Raw genomic sequence first — 7,660 nt, 5'->3', positions numbered from 1 at the left:
TCGATAAGCCGCGCATTGTCGATGCGGTGTTATCGAGAAAGAATTTTGGGTCGGACGATTTTCCGCAGGGCGATAGCGCGCACCTCGCGTGCCTCTCTGTCTCTCTCTCTCTCTCTCTCCCTTTCTCGCGCGGATGAATCGATAGCGGAAATTTGTTTGTTTCGTCGAACGCGCGAATCGGGTGAATTCGCGTCGAAAACGCCATCGAGATAAATTGGATCGTACTGATATCCGGAAAGTGGAAATACTACATCTAAATCGCGGTGCCGACTAATTTTAGCGCTTCGTATGCGCTCGACGAATACGCCCCTTCTCCACGCACCACTGCCCAATTAGAGTTGTCTGCAGGGGGGAAAAAAAAGGAAGTTACAACCGCATCCTTTACCCGTGAGGTCCTTCTTGCAAATTTTCGCAGTCCAGCCAGCCATTCAGCGGGCGCGCTGCGGTGGGATAAAGGTGCGCGGGCTAACATTCGTTAGCATAATAATTGCTGCGGAAACTCCACGCTACGTAAAGCCAGCGAGTAAACGGCCTCGGTTAAGAAATACGACGATATCGAAAAGTACTCGAATTCGTTCGAGGAATTATCATATCTCTCTTTTCCTCTCGAATTTTCCTTTGATTGCTACATTATAAGGACTCTCTCGATTTTCATTCGAGTTAAAAAAATTATTTCGATGCGATGAGCAAATCAGTGACAACAATTTGTCACTATGTCATGTTTTTTCCTCGCTTTTTCGCTCTTACCTTTTTAATTCCGTTTCGTTAGAATGGTCGATCAACTCGTTTAGATTTATATTTCACGAAATCATGACGTCGCAATGTTGAATGTCCATCAACAGCGTCGCTAGCAGGAAGTGAGCTACGCGATGAAAAGAACCGCATACCGAAGTCAGAAAATGTCAGAAAATGTCGCCATATATGAGAGAGGCAGACACGATGTCCTGCCGGTATATAGACTAGCATATCCCAGAATACGATGCAAATAGTGGCGAGCATACAACCATGAGAGAGTGTAAGCATAGAGAGAAAAAGAGAAATGAAAGAATGAGAGAGAGAGAGAGAGAGAGAGAGAGAGAGAGAGAGAAAATAGAGCAAGACACGTGACGATTTCTATGCAAAGGACGCGCATGTCGGCTGGACGTTGTCATGCGGTGCATATATGCACAATGTTTGCGCATCCTCGACGGTACGATTATTGTCCCGAGCATACCGGCGGGACCGCTGTGAGACGCGTTCACCGTTCCTGAGACATGCACATATGCGGCTAACGTGTTTGGTAACCGCACATACCACGAAAACTGGAAGCCCGTTTCTCCCTCGATCTGTCCCCTCTCTCTCTCTCTCTCTCTCTCTCTCTCTCTCTCTCTCTCTCTCTCTCTCTCTCTCTGTCTTTTCCTTTCTCTCTCTGAAACACAACAGAGTCTCGAGTTGGTCCAGAGACCAAGCTAGAGATGGTGGTCACCGTCAGAATGGAGAGCCAGCCTCAAGGGTGACGCGGCGGACTCGAAACAAGGGGGGTTGTTGCACGACCGGACTCGTCCCGCATACGTAACACCGCTCGACCACCTCTCTCGCACCGAGATTTATGGCACGCGCGGCTAGACCGACCGCAAAGAAGATAAGATTCGCCCGCGATCGGGATAACGAGCGCTCCGAGGACTCTCCCTTTCCAGACAAAGAGTCGTCGGCACGATCTATCCCGGCGATCTATTGTGGCCGAGCGCGATGCAATTAGAGCGCAATTGATACGACGCGATTGGTACCAATGGGATATGCGCGATGTTACGCCAAACACATCTAGATAGAGGAATGAACATACCCTATAATTTATTTATTTTCGAGAAATACATAGTTAATCCAACTTCAAAATCATTCTTTCAAACAAAGATTTATCGAATTAGTTTTATCGATAGAACTTTAGCTTTTTCTCAGCGAGAAACTGAAACTTTGTGACGCTGCTAATTTTCATTATTTCTCCCAAAAATGATGTAATTGTGGAAGGAATTGGATTACATAAAAATTTGATGTAATATTTTACATTATTTTTAATACAATATATATTACAAACATTTTTTATATTAAATATATTACTTTACAATATCGATATCGTCAAATACCGATATCGTAAAATACAATTCACTTCAGATTAAACGGATAAATATTTCAATCTTACAATAAATATGAGATAAATCGTAATGTTTTTAAAATATAGTAAATATTTTTCAATATCTCAGTTTTATTATTTGGCAATATGCTGCCGAGAGATTCGAGAGCATCCTTGAAGAATCTTATCGAACGTCATGCGAAACATTTTTCGAAGGAGCTTTCGAGTGAGCAACCGTGACGGTTACGAGACGGGGCGCGAGACATCATCTCAGTAAACTGGTCTAATCCGAGAGCAGGTCTCGGAACCGCTGCGGCTTCTTCATCTTCGCGGCGCCAACTTTCGCGAGAACATTCTCTCGACGGCCTTCAGACCAGTCATTTAGTTATATTAAGGAAAAGTTGCTGCGATCTTCGCTGGAAGTAAATGCGACGAGTTGGGCGGCGGAGAAAAGAAACTTCCGAGCCGACCGACGATTAAGAGGAGTAGAAAACTTCTCCCAGACGCTCATGTGTCCTGCGCGAGATAACAAATGTCATCTCGGCTATACTACGCTTCGCGTCGACAGAATTATGGCCACCGCCATGTTCGCAACGTCGCCATGGATCTCCGTGCGGCGATACCTTTGCGTAAAAATACGAGGCGCGATACTAAATATTAGTATCATGAAAATTCTCACATTATGCACGTTATGCATTATGTTAAAGTTAACACCAAACGTTACGTTAAATTTTAATTAATTCTTTTAAAACTATGATAATTTTTGGAACATTAATTTATAATTTTTATAATTTTTTATAATTTTTACTAGAATTTTTAATGTAAATCTGGCTTATTACACATTGAAATGTTTAAAAAACGATATAATGTTAAACTGAATAATCGACACAAAGAAAAGTTAGAGTATAAATCAAACAAATGATTTTTAAATGTATCAAAAATAATTATATCAAAGGAGGAATAAATTGATGACTTATTTGACGGTAATAAATGTTAACGCGTCTATGTTCAGAAACAAAATTAGATTTCTTGCTTAATGACTGGAGCGGTCTTGTGGGAACGTAATTTAGAGATCCTTACATTGGCGAGTATTTCGTACATTATCCTTAATGGTGCGGGAAACAAAAAATCCCTTGGGTGTTGCCACCTTCATGCGCTATTAGGTACGATTATGCGATCGTCTCTATCGATTTCAACGGATTTATTGATGAGTAAAAAGGACAAACGTCAGAAGATTTCTATGGCATAAAGAAATTATAAAAAATAAATTTGACATTTTCAGAATATTTGATTTAAGAATCAAGTTGCGATAATTTTGAAAGGAGAACATATGCTTCTTAAAATACATAGACAATTATAAAAATTTTCAGAATACAAATCTAATTTTTATACTTAAAATTTATTTATACTAAAACTTTGCATAAATGAATAAAAACAATAAATATATATATATATATATATATATATATAAATTTTTAATCATTATAATATTTTCTAATATTTGTCATATTTGATTTGTATTTTACTGAAAATAGATAAACTAAATTTTAGCTGTAATAAATTTCACATTTTTATTTAAGAGTATTGCATTCTATGCATTTAATGTACTTCGTACATTATATTAATACTTGATTATAAGGAGGAAATATAATGTAACATCAATAATCATCAATAAATTATCCAAATGATAAAGATTTAAATGATAACTACAACTATTCGATATAACAAATCATTTAAAAACTTAAATTAGAGGAATTGACAGCGATCCGTGCCGCGAAATTTAATTCATGCTATGAATAATATTTCATAATGCGAAATTTAAATTCTGGGTTGGTTTCCCGACTTTTAAATCCATTTCAATTCTTTCTTGCAAGACAGAATTCATTTTAATCCTCCTATTGGAATAATCCAGTCTTAAAAAAATTAATTTTTTTACAAAATAAAATGTGTTAAATTTTTTCCGTTTTCTACATTTGAAATTCAGACCATTGCAGTTAACTTTATATTAATAATTAGAATTAAATAATTATTTATCAGATCCATAAAGAAATGCAAAGTAGCATTAATGCTACAAACAAAAAGGAATGTCGAATAATTAATTTCTTAATTTAAAAAATTATAATTGAACTTTACGAAATATGTAAATGAAATTAAAAATTTGAATTAACAATGAATTAACAGATGCGTCCAAATATTTAAGAATTTTAATGTTAAAGATAGAATTCAAATATTTAAGATTTTTAGTGTTAAAGATAGAATGTCTAAAAGTTTTTTTATATATTTATTATGAAATTTGAATATTTTAAAATATATATATATATATATATTTTAAAATATTAAATAGAATGTTAAGATTCATGACATCGAGAAAATGAAATTTTCACGTACTTGAATACACTGCAACTGCTACCGCGAGAGGTCAAAGTGTGCTACTTTCGTCTAGAACAAGTAGACAAAGATGACCATTGGTTGAAGTCATGGACGACAATTACCACGAGGGTGATTCGGTACTATCGAAAATTAACTGCACTGACTCGGACCAATGTGATCCCCTGGCAATAGTACATTATTGTACTAGGCTCTAGCATGTAGTTAGTACATCGAGCCAACATCGTAGATCTTCATTACCATAACGATCCTGAATTAGTGGATTAAATCAATACGCGTAATTTTTAAAATTTTATTACAATTTTATCAGCAGTAAATGTAGAATTTAAATCCCTATAATGACAGCTATGTCGCTCATTTAATATTTACAAATCTACAAATTTTTGTAAAATGGAAATATAGAAATATTTCGAACGTGACAGCGCGAAAGGTATGCACTGAAATTATATCGTAAAAATCTGTCGCAAGCTATTTATCCTGCGTGAAATATTTTCTGCTCTTGTGTTTTAACATTATCGCACATTACATTAAAATAAAATAAAAAAATTTTTTTAAACCAAATGCTTTTGTTACGCGTGTAATATTACTTACTGCAATTACACATGTCTGATGAATTAATATAATATGTCTGAAGTGTATTAGTGAATAAAATAGAAAAGTGAGTGTATTCCATCGAAGAAATATGATGTTATTCGAAATACATCGATGTTTGTTGCGCTTCGCAATTCGCGCAACACTACGCGTTTTGCATATTTCAAGCAGAGTGTCAATTTCGTGAATCAATACAGGCATTGCCGCATACCAAGATATTCCAGGTAACAAAAGCAATTTGGACTATTCCCCGTGGCAAATGAGGCGCCTCTGATTAACACACATTGGCTCAATTACACGGGTTAGCCGAGGGAACACGAAATTGCCTGCTATTAACGGTGGCGCAAGGGTGGATAGACATACGAGATATATCAGCTGGATAACACGACGATACGTTGAAAGCCATAGAACGTAATGGGATATTGCGGAACAAAATGTTTCACTATTTTCTTCCTTTGCGCTAATTTAGGCCCACTGATGCGCTTGCGCGCGCATTCCATGATTCGCCGAGACAAACCGCTGAGTTAATGACAAAAGTCCCCCTAACTGACTCAACAAGATACTTCAAGTTATAAATGTCTATTGTAAAAAAGAAGAGCTAACATAATAATAAATAATCTCTAAAAAGAATCTTTCGGCGAAGTTATGATAAAATAACTCGCCCGTTAGAACTTAAGTAGTTACTCATATCATAAACGAGATACTTTTGGAATATCAAAAATAGTAGTCTTAAATTTTTTATACGTCATGCGTTTTAAAAAAAAGAAAAAATATAAAAAGTGAATTGTTTTATGACAAAAACACATTATGCTTTAATCACAGAGATAGCATGATTAGAACAATACTAAAAATTTGAAAATTTATAAAGATTAATATGTAAATTACCCCCTTTTTTAATACAGTTAATCTTATTTTCCTTTTTATTCTATTTCTCTTAATTTCTCTTTCTATTCACTGAAACAATAATTTTTTATTTTAAAAATATAAAGAATTAACAGTTTTATATTCGTATATTATTTATATCATGTTTTTGCTAAAAAATGATTCAATTGAAAAACTCAAATAAAGTTCTTAGACATAACTTGAATTTTGTTTTTTGCAATTTAATAATTATTATTTAAAAATTATATAATTATATTATTATTTAATTTAATTATTTAATTTAATTATTATTTAAAAAAGAATTATATGTAAATATTTGTTCATAGTTTTTTAATTTTATAATATTTTTTCTTGGGACAAGAAAAAAGTATGACTTCTGTTATTCTCTTGTATTCCCTACAGATAATCTTGACGATAAAAATTTTTATGTATTGTATGTTGATTTAATAACAATGTATTTATTTTAAATTAATTTTTCCAAAATTTGATGAAGGGAAACATACCAACGATATGTCATGATAAATTTAATATTTAATTGAAATAAAGTTTATTTTTAATCACAAAAACGTTTATGAAAATTACTTTATTGTTGTTTTCTTCCGTTTTATTACAAGCAATATGTTTGCAATAATTTAATATATCTTTTATTTATTAAAATTATTTTAAATAATTTTAATAATCTTTTTCAAATTTTCAAAGCAATCATCCAAATTACTAAAAGAAAGAATTATATAAATAATCTGCGTAGCACAATTAAAATTTGCTTTTAGTAATATATTCATATGCTACCATTAACCAGATTGAAGGAAAATCTCTCATGAATTAAGACTCAACTAATAATATTTTTACTTTAAAAAGTTTAATCCTAATTAAATTAATTAAAATTTATTTTAAACAACGCTACTAAATCTACAAAGCGCAAGAACATGGCAGTTTATTTATCAAAATTAACAGCTATTGAAATTAATTTCAAATACATGGAATAGAATGTTCAACATTGCAGCATATGCCTCGAAATGTGGACAAGTACCAGAATATATTCAACGTTATCATATCTGATAATTAACGGTAAATGAGTACTAGCTCACGCGATTAAAGATTCATCAGAACGTTATTGAAGCGACGATTACTTTTGAAGCATTTACTCGGAGTAGGAATCGAAATCATAAAGAACGTGAATTATAAATCGTAATTTCACGATAGAGAGAATTATATGTAATAATTATCTTTTTAATGACATTTGTTAAATATTTCTTGTAAATTCTTTATTTAAACGTTTATCCTACCATGTTTTGAACTTTAAATTCTTAAAATAATTTGTTTATTATTTTGAGATTGATAACGCAAAACGATATATGGATCATTTGATTCGAATTATTTAAATAACAAAAAGCCTATACTATATTAATTGTGCATCGATAATTAATTTAACGTACAAAAGATAAAATGTTCTATTTCCAGTTACTTCGTACATATTAAATATTTTATGGTAAATTAGGGCAAAATTTATGGTCTTAATATTATTATGGTCTTAATATTATTATATGGTCTTAATATTATTATTAGTACTATTCACTTTAATGTTAGTTATTCGCGTGCTATCATGTCGCAAAGCCGCCTGCATCGTACTGTCATTTGCATAACGAGATTCGGATTTCGATAGAAAGTATTATAAACTACATTATATATTAC

The sequence above is a fragment of the Pogonomyrmex barbatus genome, unplaced genomic scaffold (assembly GCF_055798465.1).
Source record: "Pogonomyrmex barbatus isolate J1 unplaced genomic scaffold, ASM5579846v1 scaffold1, whole genome shotgun sequence".
In the NCBI taxonomy this organism is placed as follows: Eukaryota; Metazoa; Arthropoda; class Insecta; order Hymenoptera; family Formicidae; genus Pogonomyrmex; species Pogonomyrmex barbatus.
Note: the sequence above shows the minus strand (reverse complement) of the source record.